We start from the raw sequence: 18641 nt of genomic DNA on the forward strand, positions 1-18641 counted from the left end.
AGACAACCTGGACGTGTCAACCAGTGTTTTCACCTCACTGAAAAACAACATCACAACTCTGAACGCAAACACAAAAAAATGGTCTACAACCCGGCAGCTTTTCTTACCCTGAACAAAAAAACCCCCTGACTTGTAGAATCAGCCTGATAGTGACAGCTCGCTGAAGGCAACATGACTCTATCGAAAAGCTTCTGTCTACGAGTTCACAGGCCCAGAAATAGGGCCAGAACAAACAAATCCTCGAAACAACGTGTAGTGAGAGGGAAGCATCCAGCTCTTTGCACATTCATTGATTCTCATTATCTGAGATCAAGAAGTTCATTGATTTCTAATTGACATTTGAAAATTCAGTACACCTCAGGCAGTGTTCAATCTATTTTTTCCCTTTATACCGCGAGCAACTGCCTCCTATAAAACACTTTCTTGACATCTCCCTCAAAGCAGCAGGATTTTATTTTAAGGACCAAAATCTTTTTTTTAAATTATGTTTATGACAAAACTTTACTGGGTGTAATTTCAACTGACTGTTCATTGTATGATATGGAACTGATAGAAGAAATACTATTTTCTGTGCATACAATTTTAACACCTTGATTGGGTCTTCACAATAGATACAGTGGACACTTTAGTAGCTACACCTTGCTATTATAAGCTTAAGACCCACTTTTACCTTCAGACCTGCCAAAATTCTTAATATTGTTGATTGTACAAGGTGCTGGAAACATTTTTCAGATATTCTGGTCCATACTGACATGATAATATCACTGAGCAGTTGCAGGTTTGTCAGCTGCGCATCCATGGTATGAATCTCCTGTTTGTATCATGGAGATATGAACAGGAGATTTGCAGCATCCCAAAGGTGCTCTTTTCCATTGTGATCTGGTGACTGCAGAGTGCAGTGAACTCATTGTTATGTTAGGGAAACCGGTTTTAGATGGTCTGAGCTTGCTGGAAGCAGCCATCAGAAAATCTGTACAATGTACAATCAGTCTTTTGTTATTTAGGTTTTTTAATCTATTTTTATTCTGTTTTAAGATGCTTCACTATTGATATCGTTTTTTTAATTGTGTTATTATTGTTTGCGACTTTTATCTCTGTAAAAGGAGCCATATAATACAGGGGCTATAAAGGGATGGACATGGTCAGCAACCATACAGTGTGCACTGTGGTAACCATCATGAAAAATGACAAAACCAAAGCTGCCAGTCAAACTTCCAGTGGATCAAGACAGAAACAGGACCCTCTTGGTCTGGTGACAAGTAATCTTTACTGCTGCAAAATGGACCAGACATAAGGACTTTATTGCAGTAAGCAGAGTCACACCAATTGACTCTCCAGACTGATGTGCATACACATATAAGTAAATACACACACAGTTACACATATATACAAACTTTCTTCGTGTATACAGGACATTGATCAGGACTCAATAAAGGGATCAATAAAGACGGGACTCACATAAAGATGGGCACAGGCATCAATTAATTCTTATCAGTGTCGCTCGCTACAATGTAGCACTCTTCTTCTAGTATTCAAATGAAATGAAAGTTACTAAAATCCTGTGTGGACCCGTAAATCAATCCAAACATAGCTACTCGACAGAGATGTGTGAAAGACTGATATATTGCAGTCATCAATCAAACCTTTGAATGTCACCAACACTGCAGAGTGACATTTTCTTTCTGAAGGAAACACGCAGCAAAAAAAAAAGGGATAAACCTTCCAGACGGTTACTTGTAATCGTGTTAGCACAGTTAGCACCATCCTACATCTTCATGAAAATTCAAGGTGTCTGTTTACATTATGCATTGATATTTATTGCTCTAACCTTTGTTTTGGCTACGTACTTGAAATGCTTGGTCACCAGAAATTTGCACTTCTCTAGAAATATAATTGCATTCACAACCATTTTATACATAAAGTACAATGAAGGTCTTAGTGGTGAAGGTAGTGCAGAGTGAGCCATCTTATTCGCGCCTTCCCCTTCGAGCATCTCTTGAGGGAGACAGCAGATTGCGCTCCCTCTGGCTCTCGGTCCTGTCTTGGACTGCGAGACCGAGTTATTTATAGCCAAGATGCCGCAGCCATGTGCCATGACGTTGGGGCACCGCTAACAGCCGGCACACTGTTCTAACAGAGATGGAGCAGTAGACAGGGACACTGAGAAAAGGGGCCATGCATGAAGATTCGGAGCACAAAAAGAGCACAGGGAGGTTAACACAAAGAGATGGAAAGTGAGAGAATAAGAGTACTGATGAGAAGATGAAGAGAGACACAGATAGATGGGGCAAGAGTAAACAGTGACAAAGAGAGAGCGATACAGGCTCAGACAGGACAAAGACGAGGCAGCCAAATCTGAAATGGGAACCCGCAGAGAGAGAAAGGGAGATGCAAAAAGAGGGACGCTCACGTCTGCTGCTGCAAAATGTAAAAGCTTCTGCAGCACTAAAGGTTCAGCTCACTTTGACCTCCAGGTTAAAACATACACTATGGTTAAAAGGAGGCCGGAGCATCTAACAGAGAGTTTTCAGAGCATGTGGATTATTTAGCTGGTTTATTTTCACTTTGTCAGAGCGAATCAGGATGATACAGTGTTGTGCCTCGCTTGAGATAAAACAAAATGAGCCTTCTTGTGCCCAGCAGAGATTAGACAAACATCTACAAACACACATATACACAATACACAGTCTGACTAATACACGGATGAATCTGTCTGTTCGTCGCCCATCTCAACATCAAACTTGCTTGATATGATGCTGGGTAAGTGCAGTATTGAGTTTGACGTTGGGGGACTTCTCTCTGTTACTAGGCAACATCATCAACTGGCAACCTCATAATGATGTCACACTTCAGATAACATATTTTATAAACCTCCTCTGCCTGCGGCATCTACCTTTGCTCATGCTAACGTGCCTGTGACAGCAGGTGTTGCTTTCAAATGCTTCTGTTTTCTATTCAAATTTGATTTAGAGCTGAAACACTTTTGACTCTTACAGTACATTTATTTGCTACTTTTTCCATTTTTTCATCATTAAAAAAGATCTTAAAATTAGAGCCAGAAATTTCTCCACAATCCACTGCACAATATAGACAGTAAATAACTGATGTGATGGCTTTAAATGGTGCTCACACCATATCTGAACTGGAAAGAGATTTTTTGTATTTTGAACTTTCCAGTTTGAACGAGGGCAACAAATACTGGTACTGGACACAAATGTGAATCAAATGTGAATTTTCTAAATCCAAGGGATATTTTACTAAAACAGATCTTCTCTCTTTCATTTTCCCTTAAACAGCTTTATGTTTGTCTAAATCTCCTCATCCTCCTTGCTGATAGACATGACAAGTGTTTTTTTTTTGTTTTACATTTTTATATTAATGTATCTATTTTTATTGTAGGTAACTGTATGCATACTGTAAAGGCATGTCTTTCTTTTTTATTGACAGAAATCTGTAGTTCCATTTATTCCTGATAATCTGGTTTTAAAAATTAAATGTATATTTTGCTTCATTAAACAGAAACCAAATTAATACAGTGAGTTAAGAAATTACTATGTTTTTATCTGACTTGGAGTAAAACTCATCTAGAGGTACCCAAAATGTATCTTTGCAGGAAAAACCCCAATATGATGATTATAAAAGTTTGGATGCACAATGTAGGTTTGTAAATGGGACACTGTCTGTTATGTTAAATTGTAATTTTTCCAGTCTTACATATATGCAGTTTGTGCTTATGCTATTTAGAAAGACAGATTTTGATTTCAAAGAACTAATTCCTATAATCACTGAACCTTCACTGGTATTCATATAAACAATACCAGAAATGAGACAGTTGACATTGGAAAGGGAAGCTATAGCTGCAAATACAGTCTGGTTTATAATGCCGCTCTGAGTCAGTATGATCAAATGCTACTTGTCAGATGAGGAATGAAAGAGCGATGGTGAATCATGAGTCAAACAGCTGCAGCCAGGTGATGGGAGCGTGACTTAGCGTCTCAGCCTGAAAGCCATGTTCCATTTCCTGATGTAAACCACACGACACAATCCTTCCGGTTTCTCAGAACTATAAATTATCATTACACAAACTTACTCCTGTGGATAATGGAAAAATGATGAGGGTAAATCTCAGAAATCAAATTTTAAGAGCTCTTTATTATAGATAATAGTAAGGAAGTGACTCTGACGGGTTAAAGCACATACACACCAAAAAACTCAAACAAAAAAAAGGGGGGAAAACACACACACACACACACACACACACACACACACACACACACACACACACACACACACACACACACACACACACACACACACACACACACACACAGTTGTACATCTGTGGGCTAATGTGCCCATAACAGCTCTTCTAACGTGTCATTTATCTCTACATGGCTCATTTCTCCTCATTGTCTAATACTTAAAACTCCATCATCAAAAGAATGATGGAAACTATTTTTTGGGAAGAATGACAGTTCCCAAAAGAGTTTTGCTCTGACCGCATCCCCAAGCAGCTTATCCTTCCTCAGTCTGATGTGATCTGTTCAACAATGGCTCTCACTATCAAAGTCTTTCCTTATCTGTGGTCAAAATCCAGAGCCTTTTGCTCACAGAGCATGTGATCATACTCTAAATCCTCTGCAAAATAAAAACACTGAACCTTCCTTTATGTACTTTTCTTATAGATTTTTTCCCTCTTATTTTCTTATTTGTTACCATAGCAGACTCGTACCTTATTTACTAATATGACCATCAATGCAATTTACTTTTTAACAGAATTGTTTTATATGTTCGTAGCAATTTCAAAACAACATTATGTAGAGCAAGGCCGCTATCTTCAGGTTGCTGTACATTACATAGCCTCTTCATTAAGTCATTTTGGGCATTGCCAAATTCAGGGACAATAGTTTGACTCAAATTCTGATCATGACAGACTATTGAAGAATTATTGACTTTATAGAAAGCATTTATTGATTTTTTTTTTAATACAATTTATTTAATTTATCGGAAAATAATTTCAGGTCTTACGGTGTTGGTTGAAATAGCAAGCTCTGGAAAATATTGATGAGCATTTTTTGTTTACTTACATTTTTGATGCTTAATTGAGAACTGATGATTTTCATCATTTGTGGATGTATTAGACGACTACTTTCATGCCCTAATAGATATTCACAAATTCTTTGTTTTGCCTGATCAATAATCAGTTACAAAAGCAGGCAGGTCAGCAGGTGAGACACTGGAATGAATAGATTATCAAGGTTAATCCAGTCCATTAGAGATTTGTTTACACATTTACCATCGGAGAGACAGAGTTCATCACTTGTATTGCAATATGAGAGCACCATCCCCCTGGTTTATATTCAATAAGGACTCTGTTTTCTATTGTCTGCCAGGATGAGCTACGCACAGAGAAGTCAGGACAATTCTACTGTTTGAGTGTAAATATAACTTGGTGCAAATGAGTGGAAGTCTGGTCCACTGCTCTGATTCGGACAATGCAATTCTCCAACAGATCTTTGAACAGAGCCACAGAGGACTGCTCAGTGAGCGCTATTTGACTTTGCTTTATTGATCCTCCTTGTATGGTGTTGAGGTGGCGACAGTCACAGTTACTACTCCCTCTCTCTCTCACTTAGAGTGCATGTTGTTCTCCCTCTCTCTAACTGCTCTGTGTTAAGCTGCCATACTGCTCTTTCTCTCTGAGGACCAACTTCAGGGGGAAAAGCCAAAGAGCTGGATGTTGATTCTGGAGGAGCTGACTCAACAGAGGCTCTGGGACCACTTGTTGAATTGGTGTGTGCATCTGAATGGGCAAGTGTGTGTATATGTGATAGTGGGGTCTAAGCCAAGCATATGCACTAACTACTGTTGTACAGCAGCAGAAGAGTAGCATCTCAAATTAATCTTAGTCTGGGCTGGACTGCAGCCATTATATGTGAGAATAAGGACACACACTACCCCGGTGCTGTTGAAAAATGAGGCTTTTTACACACATCCAAAAACGTATTCACAGCTACTGCATGTATGAAAGTAAACATAGACCATCTTTTTGGCAGTCAATCTGACTCACAGCAGAATAAACAGTGAGTACATGTGCTTGCACAGACATTTAATTTGCATCCAGAGTGAAACGCTTCATCCAGTGAGGGATTCAAATGGAATTAGTCGGTTGGAAACAACCAATTAAAAAAAAAAAGAGGAGAAAAAAAGGAAAGATGAGTTGGATTTTCTGGCTGGGTTCCCTGCTATTGTTCCTTGGTGGTTCGCCAAATCCAAGCGGGTCATGAGTTCACTCACTGATTCTCTTGTCTTCTCTGAATGTCACTACAGTAAGGCATTAATTCGTGTCTGGCAGTCAGCGATATGTCTCTCTCTCTCTTGCTTGCTGACAGAGCTGGTGGATACTGGGTGGAGTCAGGTGAAGGATTAAGGTCACTTTAATCTAAATTCCAGTCAAATCAGGATTGACAGTGATTTAACATGTACCCAAACACACCCATGTGCAATTCTGTATGGAAATTACAAGTTTGTCTAAAAATGACCCAAAAAGGCTTAAAGCAGTTTTTAGCATAAAGAAGAGGCACGTTAAACCAAAGCGAATCTATTCATGATTCTGTCAGCCTTGCCTTTTTAACATTTTCTTTACATATTAATATATCCAAATATTTATAATTCATGCAACATGTAAGTGCAAGTTTTGTATTGAGATGAAGTTTTCAATTAATATTTTTGTTGAACCAACTGGTATTTTGGGGATTTTTTGCCTTCATTTACAGTGTAGTAGTGAAGATAGACATAAGAGAAAGAGCAGAGGAAGACACAAAGCAGATGACTGCAGGTCGGTCTCGATCCCGGGTCATTGCACTCCAGTCGCCTGTTTAACTGCTGCGCCAAACTAGTGTGCTGCTGTGGGCGTTTTTTTACTAGGAGACAGTAAAATGAAGTTTACATACTCAGATTTTGAAATTTTATTATAGTTGTTTATTTTTTGTTTTTATTCCATTATAGCTTTTTTTTTTTTACTGGGTTTTTTTCCACTTTTCATAACTTTCAGTGTATTAATTCATGCATTTTGCATCTATGTGGCTGTTATTAAAAAAATATTTAATAAATAAAGTTGGTCTGATACACCCATCCATAATTGGACCTAACCATTTAACTCACTTATTAAACTGCTCCTGCCTTTGTTTTATTTAATTTAATTATTTAATTATTTATTTATTTATTTCGTATCCCGCTATGAAAAAATGGGATGATCCCATTTTGCTAAATTTGATCATTTTCATGGAATCACTAATATGGACTACTAATTTTTAACATGATAACAGGATTTAAATTCATATGGATGAAATATGACAAACGATTATAATGCTTAAAACAGTTAAAGACCTTTACACGGGCTGATTGATTAATTTATTTAAATCCCAACAGGCACTTATTTGCAAATACCACGCTTGCCAGGTCATAATGTAATTATTGATTGTCTCCTTTTCCCACTGCAGAGATGGCAGGGAGAATCACCAAGATACCTTTTTTTAAAAAAAAAACAAAAAACTGCATTTACAAATGCATTAGACATTTTCATGAGTGCAAACATAATGTACATACGAATAAATAGCAGCAGCATATGGGTACATGACCACATTTGCCCACACACACTGTCATAAATAGATATTCTCTCACTCTCCTCCCTCCGATCATGACTCCAGCACCACATCAGAGACACACCAGCCTTGTATAACTGGATCTCATGCTCTGTATTTTCTCTCTGTGTCTCCCACTCTCCCCTCGGTGCCTTTATTCTTCTTTCTTCCTGCTGCTTCGCTCCTCTGTGATGCATTTTATGGTCATATGCATGTAAGGAACACAACTGTGGAAATCTACAGTAAAATTACTCTGTTTCTTCACTGTGCTGCAGGACAGGACCCTGATCAGTATTCAGTCTGGTGCCTCAGCTCTGTATGAATTTTAATGCAGCACTGCCTCACAGGGTACGACTTTGACACAGTCACTTCTTTTCAGCCCCTCAACATCTCCAGTCGAGATCCTCGCTCCTGATTGGCTCCTAAACCGATGGTAGCTGATTGGCTACGAGCGTAGAGAGGCAGGAGGATGCCTGAGCATGTACATGAGAGCGTATAGCAGCTTTTAGTGTGTTGACCGGGCCTCTTGCGCATGTCTCTGTCGATGTCTGATGATGAATGGGTGAATCTAGTCCAATTTCCCCCTGCTGCTGCTGCTTCCCCCGTAGCTGTGCACGTCAGGATTAATTTTGTTAAATGGCAGGCCACTGCAATGCCTTCCCTAAAGAACCTTCTTTATCTGGCATCATGCAAAGGAGGTGATTGTACACAGGAGGAGACTGACAGTCAAATGCAACTAAGCCTTCCCTGCCTTCTTTACTTGCTAATCTCTGCAATGACTGGTCGATGAAAGGAATATCTTGACAAGAGGAGGATACGCAGATGTTGCCGGGAGGTGACAATTGCCAGACTCAACTGTGAAATGATGCAGAGAAAATGCCAAATGAAACTATTTTTTACACTGTAAATCTTACTTAATGCTACTTTCACAAAAATCTTATCGTTCGGTGACAGAATTCAATTTATTCTTCCGCTTCTGTCTTCTCATTATCATAGCATAGCGCTCAATAATCTCTAGCCTTAATATTAAACGGATAAGAGTCTCCTCCCATTTGACACAAAAACACAGATTACAAAACATTTCAGGAGCCTTGTTGAAGTGTCTTGAATTTCTATACAACAGATAGCAGGAAATGGAAAGCTGGCAGGCACAAAGGCAGTCACTTCTACAGTGTGAAATCAATTTAGATAATAGATTTGTGGGTTTAAACATTGCCACGACAGTTCTGTCGGACATCGTGTTTTGTCAGGACAAAAGCATTATGGTTTTCCATTTTTTAGCCTTTAAGTAGCATGAAGTGGGAACCAAGCACAGTAGCTGTAAAGTCCCTTAGCCAAAAGTCACAGCTAATTATTCAATTTACATTTATTGCCATTTTCTCTATATTCAGAGAAGAAAAACAAACATAAGTGTACTCCACACTAAAGTTTTAATTACCCATCTATGTTTACTCTTGTGTGAGTGTTTTAAGTTCTGAACTAAAACCTTCTGTGGCTGTTCATTAACTTCTTTTCTTGTCCATGAGCTGTTAAGTTTGTTTACTTGAAAAGAAAAGTATCAGTCAGGGTTCACCTGGTATGAGGCGCACTAAATGACTAGTCATGTAAAGCCAGCCACACTGAGTCCCGGGTGGAGCCTGGCTGTCCGACTTCCTCAGGTGGTAGACTGGCTATGGAAGAACACCTTGTGTCTTATTAGTCAACTGCATGCCTCCTGCATGCATTAAACTGGCTGTGGGAGAAGCTTTAGCTAGCTGCCTATTGCTGCTGTAATTGGTGAGCGATGGAGCCTCACTGGGCGACAGGGATGAAGCAAAGAGATGAAAAAAAAGGATCGAGTGGGAGGAGAGTTGAGGTTGGGTAGGATTACACCCTGGTGAGGTAATTGGTTGAGGGGCAAAGGTGTCTCACACCTACTATCTTTTACTTTTTTAAGCATAGCGTAGCCAGAAGAAAGACACAGGAGCAAAAGCAGATGGGAGTGGAAAGGGAAAAGGATGTGGAAGGATGGGAGGCATGATAGCAGCTGGGAGATTGACATTTTTTCATGAGGTCATGGATTAAAAATTCACCCCAACTTATCACATGCCAGGAAACCAATTTAACTTGGAAACATAATTTCCTTCTGGGTGCTCTGGTGCCAGGTCTGGATTTGGAGCCAAGCGCTATCACACTTTTATTACATTTTGGCACATTTTTGGACAAGAGGGTTCAGTAGCCTGAGACAGGATGAGAGAGGTATCTTTCTTGGCTGAGTCATAGCATGAGAGAGAGAGCGAGAGAGAACAGAAGAGAGAGTGGGTTGGGAATCCAATAGCCTGCAGCAAAGCCTTGTACAGTAGATGGCAGGGATAGTTTATGTGATCGCTAGGTCTGATGGAAGGTGACAGGGCTATCAGCTTGCCAAATCTGCAGCTCTCTGATGAAATGCTGGAAGTGTGAATCAGGGTGCAAATTAACACCTGAATGCCCAACTTCTCCCCTGGCAATGGCCACATTCTCCATCCCTCCCCACCTTCACTTGCAAGTCAGAGGAAGCAATCTATCCAAAGCCCAGAGGACAACAGAGGGAGGGCACGTCCTTCTCTCCTCTCTCAGCACCTCTCCTCATTAATTTCATTCTCTGGTCTGCTCCTCTCCTCTCAGGTGTGATAGTGCATCCCTGTGGCCTCTTCTCAAGTATCTCCATCCCACTTCTATCTTTTGTGCCCTTTTTCTCACCTCTCAAGTCTTCTCTGCAAAACTCTTTCTGTCCTCAAGAGAAATAACAAAGTCAGCAGAACAGGCTGCAGACAGAGAAAAGCATCCTAACATATTGGGGCAAAAATAAAAATAAAGTTTAAATGAAGACAGCATAATAATGAGGGAGTTCAGAGGTAAAAGATGAAATTAAAGGGAAACTGGACAAGGATGAAAAAGTAATCGGAATTGTTTATGATAAAGTATTAGTCAGAATATACTTCCTCATATCTGTGATCCCTACTTGGTGAGTAGAAACATGAAAAGAAAAATACACGTTGAGTCACACAACTCTCAATTTACAAATCTGTAGACGATCAAATTACGATAATATAGAAAATATGTAGAAATCGCTAAAATATGATATTTTCCATCCATTTTGTTGGAAAATATAGAAGTAATGCTAAAGTAAATATGTTTGAAATAAAGAGAAAATTCTCTTTAAAAAATATTGTATAAATAATGTAAGGTCAAGTCTTACCTTTGAGGACACCTAAATTAAGCATAATGTTAATTTGTTAGGTCTTCATGTCTTTATTTATGCAGTTTGCAACCATCATGCTGGCTGCTTAATAATTCAAATCAACCAAACAGCATGAAAGAAGCTCACGCTTCTGGGAAAACTTCCACAACCCCAGATGGTTTGTCTGCCTCTGCTGGCCTCTAAGCTCTTCTTCTCCAACTGAGCAAAACTCAAGACAATGCAGTGGTGCCGCTCAGGGCTGCTGTCGCAATTTTGCAAAAGGAAACACTTTCTAAAGATTTCAAAAGAATATAACTACCTGACAGCAGCAGACTGGAGCTAAAACATCTTTATACATTTCTGATACACCACAATTAGTACTGCGGTGCTGATTTGCCTGCCAACAGCACATCATCGAACCACTACATGAGAAGAAACAGAATGAGAGACTTATTATGTAACACAGCCAGAAATAACAGCAACGAAGCGCTCCGCCATGCTCTGAAAGTCAGATAAAGCAAGAATCATGGGGTGTATGGCAGCACACATTCAGCTTATTTGCAAGGCAACAACATCGGGGGTCATAAAACTCATAGAGACTACTCCATCACACTCCTGTTCAGGCATACAGCACTTTCAGTTTGCCCCAGTCAACAATCATTAGGCTACATATGATAGTCCTGGGTTGCTTAGGCACTGTTTTCACACAATCAACGTGACTTAAACTTTAGTGTTTGACCTCTATGCTTTAACCTTTAACCCAGTTTATCGTAATGAATGCCTAACTTCTATAGTATGTGTCCAGCTAGACCTGGACCTGAGTTTCACATAAGAAAAATCTCACTCAACCAACCATGTTTTCCATTCTAAATATGCTTTACTTCAGTTAAGCTTGTAGAGTGGTCTTTTGCCACTGAAGGGCAGTTAAATAAACAATAAACATGTAAAGGAAGGAAAGATATGCCCTGCTTTACACTCAATTTGACCAATATTTTAAAAAAATGATCATCACGCTGCATTACATAACACTTTAAACTAGCAACTGAGAATGCAGGCTCATTAGCAAAGAATTTACTGAAGTTCCAAAACATGATTACCCCCTGCAGGCCATATACAAAAGAATGCATGTTTAAGGTATTTCCATACTGACTTCACTTTTTAGACCCACAACCTACGCTATATGGACGAAAGTACTGGGCCACCTACACATTACACCTACAGGAGCTACTTGGTCATAGTAACCCAGCTATTGAGTCAGCAAAGCGTTGGCAACTTTTATGCACTCAGCACTCAGCGACCTTTACGTGGTCTGCTGAGTTGCTGCAATTCCTAAACACTTCCACTTTGCAATAACACCACTTATAGTTGATCGTGGACTATCTAAAAGGGAAGTAATTTCACCAGCTAACTTGTCGCAATGGTGGCGCCATTGTTTTACAACCGCTTGTTAACTGTTTGTGGACTGCTTGGCTCTATAAATCTGTGGCAAAAAATGTTTTAGCCCATAGCCTGTATGTCCATCTTTTATGTGCAGTCTATAGTAGCAATGGCATATTATTAGCATTAATTTGTATTAGAATTAAACACAAGCTCTTCAGCTTCTAAATGCTTTATTATGTTCATCAGCTTGATGTCAACTTTGTCAAAGAGTTCAACAGTACTAAACAAAACCAATTTTAAAGTGAGTAATAGTACTAAAGTAAATCAAAACAATGAGCTGAAAGGTAATAAACCCCCCTGTAACCACTGTAAGAGATTCAGTGTGAGTTTATCACATCATTCTTTGTGCATTTGTTATTACAAATACTCACAGTTACAGCAGCTTTAAGTTCAACTACACTTTGTAAAACTTAAAGTCCTGCCTCAGCACAATATACCTGACATTTTAGAAGAAATATAAAGTGAGGGAAAGTGAAGGAGCAAGGTGGGTGCAAGAGATCATCCGTAATGAGTTGGGTTTATTGCCTATCAACTTCAACGACTGAAGTAATAGGGGGAAGTCAGACTGCAGACTGCAAAAGGCAGACAGAGAGACGGACACGGACAGAAGGACCGAGCCACACACAAAAAGACAAGAGCCTTTTTCTTGAGCCTGGCCCAGGCAGATAAGGCTAAAGCGTTTAGGGATTTATCTGGTGCCTCAGCACAGGTACATTACCTGGATGGCTGAGTGCAGTCACAGTTATTTGCTGGTTGTATGTGAAACATAGCATTTCTATGCTCATTTGCCCGTTTATTTGTGTGTCTGTTTGTCTGCCCAGAGATCCACTGCAAGGCTGAGGCTCAACTTGCCAAACATGGATGGATTTTACTGGATATTTCTAGTTATGGGAAGATAAAGAAATGGGACACTGGTTTGGATTTAGATAAAAGCTTGAAAAGCGGAGCTTTTTATATCTGTATTCTATGAGAGGGTCAGAGAGAGAAAGACAAACTATCACAATGCAAAAATACAACCCACTGCACAAGTAAGTCCAGGTCTTCAAAGCGCACGGATCATTGCTAAATATGGCATATTCAAATCTTATGAGTGGTAGTCATCTTTTATAAAATATTAATATTTATGGAGTCCAAAAACAGGCCTCAATTTTGTCTCCCTTGTGCAAGCTGCCACAAAAACCACTTTTCTCCTTAAATACACTCTTGAGAAAACATATAGAAGAACAAGAGGAGCGAATGAAACGGAGTATAGCCAACATGTGCAGGGAGTTTATCTCTGCTGTACTGTCTCTTTTTGGTCTAGACAGAGCTTTTTTTTTAATAAAAAAAAAAGGGAAGAGGAAGTTGTAAGAGAGGGCCTCTAGGCAGAGGAGCAAAGTGAAGAGGTTGTGTGAAAAATGATCTACTTTCTGTTTCTCTCTCACTTTTCCCCCACCTTTTCCTCTTATTTGCCACCTTGTATTTTCTCTCTGCTACCCTCTATAGACTTTGCCTGGCTGGTAGAAACTGCTGTTCACTTGAATAGAGCGAGAGTGCGTTTGTGTGTGTACGTCAACCTGCATCCCGGTGGGCCCGCAGACTCAAAGACTGAGGCTTTTGTCTGCCTTTGATTACTCCTATAAATTATGCATCCTGCACCTCTTTGTTTGTGCGTCCATGTGTGTCTGAGGGTGTGTGTGTGGCACCGAGCCAGAGACTGCAGTGGGTAGCGACAGTGACTGATGATGCTTTGCCCTTCTTCACGCACACTTTCTCTTCCACTTACACACAAATTCATGCACATTTTTATTTTTGCTCACACATTACCACTACAGTATATAGTTTTCCTTGTTTGCTCTTTAATGTCCCATCTCTTATCAACCCTCAGAGAAAGCTGAACTTCTGTGATGGTCAGAAAACGTGCAACATTAAGAACGCTATATTACCTTAATTAACAGCAGAAACTTGCTAGGTGTGAGTCAGCAGTGCACTGTCATGAGGAGATACTGAGAAAATGAAAACATGAGAAAAAAATCTGTGAAATTATGCTTTTGGTAAATATGTTAAAGGACCCCAAGGCCTCATGATATGAGATGATCATATCCAAAAGTAACACCTGCACATTGTTCCTTTTGTCTGAGTGAACTTCCTAAATCTGAAAGTCATTTTTTGTATGACCACCGTTATTCTCCAACACATCCTCAGCTCTTTTAAGCAAGCTTCTTGTTATTTCTCTAAGTGGTCTTCAGGAATAGCTCTCCAGGCTCCTTGAACGACAGTCACAGCTCTTCTTTATATGTGCTTCAAAGAGCATTATCCAACTATACTTCCACTGCTGTGGCAGTGAAAAAAACTGTTGCTGATCACTGCTGTGCTGACATATGAAGCTGCTTGCTTTCAGATAACATCTATATGGTACTGCATGGTGGATCAAATTCACAATTTTGACAAGATCCCCAACATCACTGTCTAATGTCTCCATCATGTCTTCTGCTGCTCCTGTAGACACTCTTTCCTCAATTTTGCTATTTTACCTCTGCCAAGCTGTATTATCATTGACATTTTTCATATATTCACTTAGAAAAATAGGAACAAATTGTGTTTGTTTGAAGAGTCTGCTGGTAAGGGCCTAAAGATATATTTTCAAATAGGTTCTTTTAAGTTATCTGCTAGGTGTAAACACAAAACTTGCTCATCACTTCAGTCAAGTGGCTTAAAAAATACATTTTTAAGAGAAAAGTATTTATATCACTGTTATTTCAGTATTTAAAGAGTTTTAACGCAAGCTGTAATATAACGCAGATTGTAGGCAAGGCAAGGCAAGGCAAGTTTATTTGTATAGCACAATTCAACAACAAGGTGATTCAAAGTGTATTGTAGTAAAACTTCCTGTACTTTATAAGCTGTTGGGTGTAAAAAAGAAGGAAAAAGTAGCTGGAAGATGTTTTTTCCTGGGTTTCTCCTAGACCACAGATTTACAGCAACCCAGGTATAAACTCCTGACTTCAGACTGAATGCAATATTTTGGAGCAGCACTCTTCTGGTCATCATTTTTATCAAGTGACCTTCTGCTGCCACAGTTATGACCACAACCATCCATCTTATCTGTCTGCTGTCTCCCATCTCAGACCCAGGGGAGGCCTGCACTGTTGAACAGGACATTAGGGAGAGTCTGGAACAACCCCTCATTCATGGCAGAGGAAATCCCTCAAGACAGTAGTTTCTGTGCACACAGACAAATGTGCAAGTCAGGATGTTTTGAAATATATGCTGGTTTATGCTGTAGCTGCTTGGAAGAAGCATAGTCATATCTCTTACTGTCAAGCCAGCAGGTGATGCCCAGCTGTCTTTCTTCTCCCTCTTTTCTTCTGCAGCAACCTGATTGTGCCTCCAGCATCCCGGTACCCACAACACCACATTCAAGTGGGAACGATATAAAAAGGAATGGGGAGAGTATTGGGGATAAAGATAAAAGAAGCTTGCAAGGGTTACTGAAGTGTTGTTACAGCTGTGGAAGAAAAATGGCTGCAGTAGAGGGAGAGATGGAGTACAGGATATGAGCTCAGGGGAGAAGACAGAACAGAGATAGAAACTGAGGAAGAGATCAACAAAGGGAATCCATTCAGTCCAGACATGTGCTGCTATCGAGATCCATCCATCTCCGACACAATGCACCACTCTCTCCAGCCCACACCACATTTACAGTGAATAAAAGATAGTCTTTGAGATATAGAGCTCTGAGGTATCCCAGCAACTCTGCGAGGTACAGCCCACAATGTCAGGTCTCTCACTCGTATAGGTTTGGACATCTTCCCACAACTGTCCTCCCACTGACCCACCTCCCATGGTTTAATTTTTCCAGTCTCAACATAAGGAAGAACAGGTAATATAAACAGTTTTACACTTTGTTGGCACTACTTTTTCTGTTTTTTTTCTCTCCAGGTACTCCTGTGGGCTTCCTCCCACAGTCCAAAAACATGAAGTCTGGTTAACTTGATTCTAACTTGCCCATAGGTGTGAATGTGAGTGTGAACCGTTGTCTGTCTCTCTGTGTTAGTGTTAGGCCTGTAATAGACTGGCGACCTATCCAGGGTGCACCCTGCCTCTCGCCCTATGGCAGCTGGGACAGGCTCCAGCACCCCTCTTCCCCAGCCCCTCCTCAACCCTGAACTGGATAAGCAGAAGAGAATAAAGTAAATAAATGTGTTTGCAATTTTTCACACTTGGTAAAAATATCCCTCATATTGTTTCTACATATTCAATAGTTTTTTTTAGTTTAACTAACCATATGGCAGGAGAAATAAGATAAATAAATAATTCTTTTGGAAAAAAAAAGAACTTTGTTGAAGCAGAGTCAGGGTCACATATGTGGTTATCTTCAGCAGTGAGGCAGAATAGATTCGCAGAGCTCAGTGAACAGTGTATTTTCCATTAAAATGCTCCTCTTTTGCAGAGCCAACACTCTTTTCTGGAACAACGCAAACTTTGCACAGTTGCAGAAACCTTAAATTTGGTTCGAGTCAAGTACAGGAACAAGATGAGTTTAATCCTTTGAGGGTTACATAACGTAAAGAAAACTCTATTAGTCCTTCATTCAAACCATGCGGGAGCAGACAGAAATCTTCAACTACAATGTTTTGTTTCTCTTAATAATTGGTCATTTTTTTGCAAACAAAATGTAATGTAATATAAAATATTTTTGTCGCGATAAAACTGCACAATGAAGCAACACAACTGATAGTTTAATATCTATGCAACGCCACATACTGAAATTTTGTGCACAAATGTAACAAACACAGCTTTAAGGAAGCACTTCATTCAGGTGTTAGCGTGTATGCACGCACCTATAAACTCTAAGCTAACACCAAACCAAGCTTCAAATACACGTTCTACAGTTACATATAAAATAATTTAATAATGGCACCTGCCATTGTAAAAGACATATTTTTATTACATTGTTCCTTTGATATATTCTCCATCTGTCTACCCCGAGGCTCATCAAAATCATAGATCTATCCTACACTTACTTCTGTCTTCTTGGGCTAGTCCACAGAAAAGACGACAATGTCTGGAGAAGTTTATGCAGTTAAAAAAATGAAAAAAAGTTTTCTTGTAAGACAAAAAAAATAGAGAGTTAAATATAACTTCAGGGAAAAAAGGCCACAATGAGAAAAGACAAAATGATGATCAAAGCCCTTTTCTCCTGGCTGCCAGTGTGACTGATGTTCCCTCGTCTGTAGCAGCGCTCTTCAACATGACCCAGACAGCAGGCTGCTAATCTCTCTCTGTCCTCTATGGTTGTGCGTATTGTCAAGCATTTGACAAGACACCTCTGCCAACTTCCAGCCTTCAGCCACAGGACTGGCACAGCAGGCTGTGAGCCTCCCTCAGTGAGATATAATGGACTCACATCAAGAGGAAAGTAACGAGGCCGCCATTTTGGGTAGTCCTGTCTGTGAGAATTTCTGCCAGGTCAGTGGCACTACCAACAATCGATGCAGGGTTGTTGTTGTTCTTTTTTTCCTATTTATTTTTGAACAACGATTGTTGTGATGACACACTTTGACTGTACTCAGGCGGAAGGGAGAGACTGTCCATCCAGCTTTTTGTAACTAACAGAAAGCTGGTTTGTTTTACTGGTTTGGTTTCAGGGTTCTTGTACTGGAGCAGGTTTGCTATACTTTAAAAGCTTCATCATTTTTCCTGGAGAAACAGCTAGTGACACAGAATTCTTGAATATTTCATTGGGGCTGTTTTGTCCTATAAACTCACAAGTACAAGTTAGTGAAACGTCCCAGCACTCGGTAGAAATATCAAGCAGCTGGGAGTAGGGATGGGTACCGGTGTCCGGTGCCATCATGGCACCGGTTCTGACATAAACGGTAGTAACCAGACCGAAAAGCAGCGCACATTTCGGTGCTTTATTTCGGTGCTTTTTTTTTCCTGAGCTGTGATACACTTCTAGCCAATCATTTTACGTTTCCCAGGATAGTAGGCGGGGCCAGGTACGTACGTTCAGTTAGAGCAGAGCTACAGATTAAAAATGTCCAAGGTGAAGCGGTCAAAAGTCTGGCTGTACTTCACAGCAAAAGATGCAAACTCAGCAGCCTGCAACAAGTGCTTTAAGCTGATACTGTGATACTGTCAAAGGAGGTAACACCTCAAATCCGATGAAACACCTGGCGACGCATAGCGTTTTTTTTAAAAGCCGAGAAATGCACCGTATTTGATAGCTTGCTGCGAGACCTCACACTGTGCACGTTGGGTGGGTTGCCAGTTATCGGACCCGGAGCAACATCCCCCAAAAACCCGAAGAATAGAGTCCTGGCCCCTAGCCCTGCCAGTGTAGCAGAAATGATGAGGATGATGATGGCAGC

At 40.1% G+C, this 18641-nt stretch overlaps 2 protein-coding genes across 2 annotated transcripts in view; one reads left to right on the top strand and one right to left on the bottom strand.

Moving 5' to 3' along the window:
- The window catches only part of LOC146670440 (N-acetyltransferase 8-like), an 850360-nt gene that overhangs the window by 632516 nt on the left and 199203 nt on the right, over positions 1–18641 (top strand). The window lies entirely within an intron of this gene.
- Positions 1–18641, bottom strand: part of slc12a5a (solute carrier family 12 member 5a) — a 194504-nt gene that overhangs the window by 56638 nt on the left and 119225 nt on the right. The gene's annotated exons all lie outside the window — the stretch shown is intronic.

This window comes from Rhamphochromis longiceps, linkage group LG5 (genome assembly GCF_057381845.1).
Source record: "Rhamphochromis longiceps isolate RC_006_pf linkage group LG5, R_longiceps_female_GT1.1, whole genome shotgun sequence".
In the NCBI taxonomy this organism is placed as follows: Eukaryota; Metazoa; Chordata; class Actinopteri; order Cichliformes; family Cichlidae; genus Rhamphochromis; species Rhamphochromis longiceps.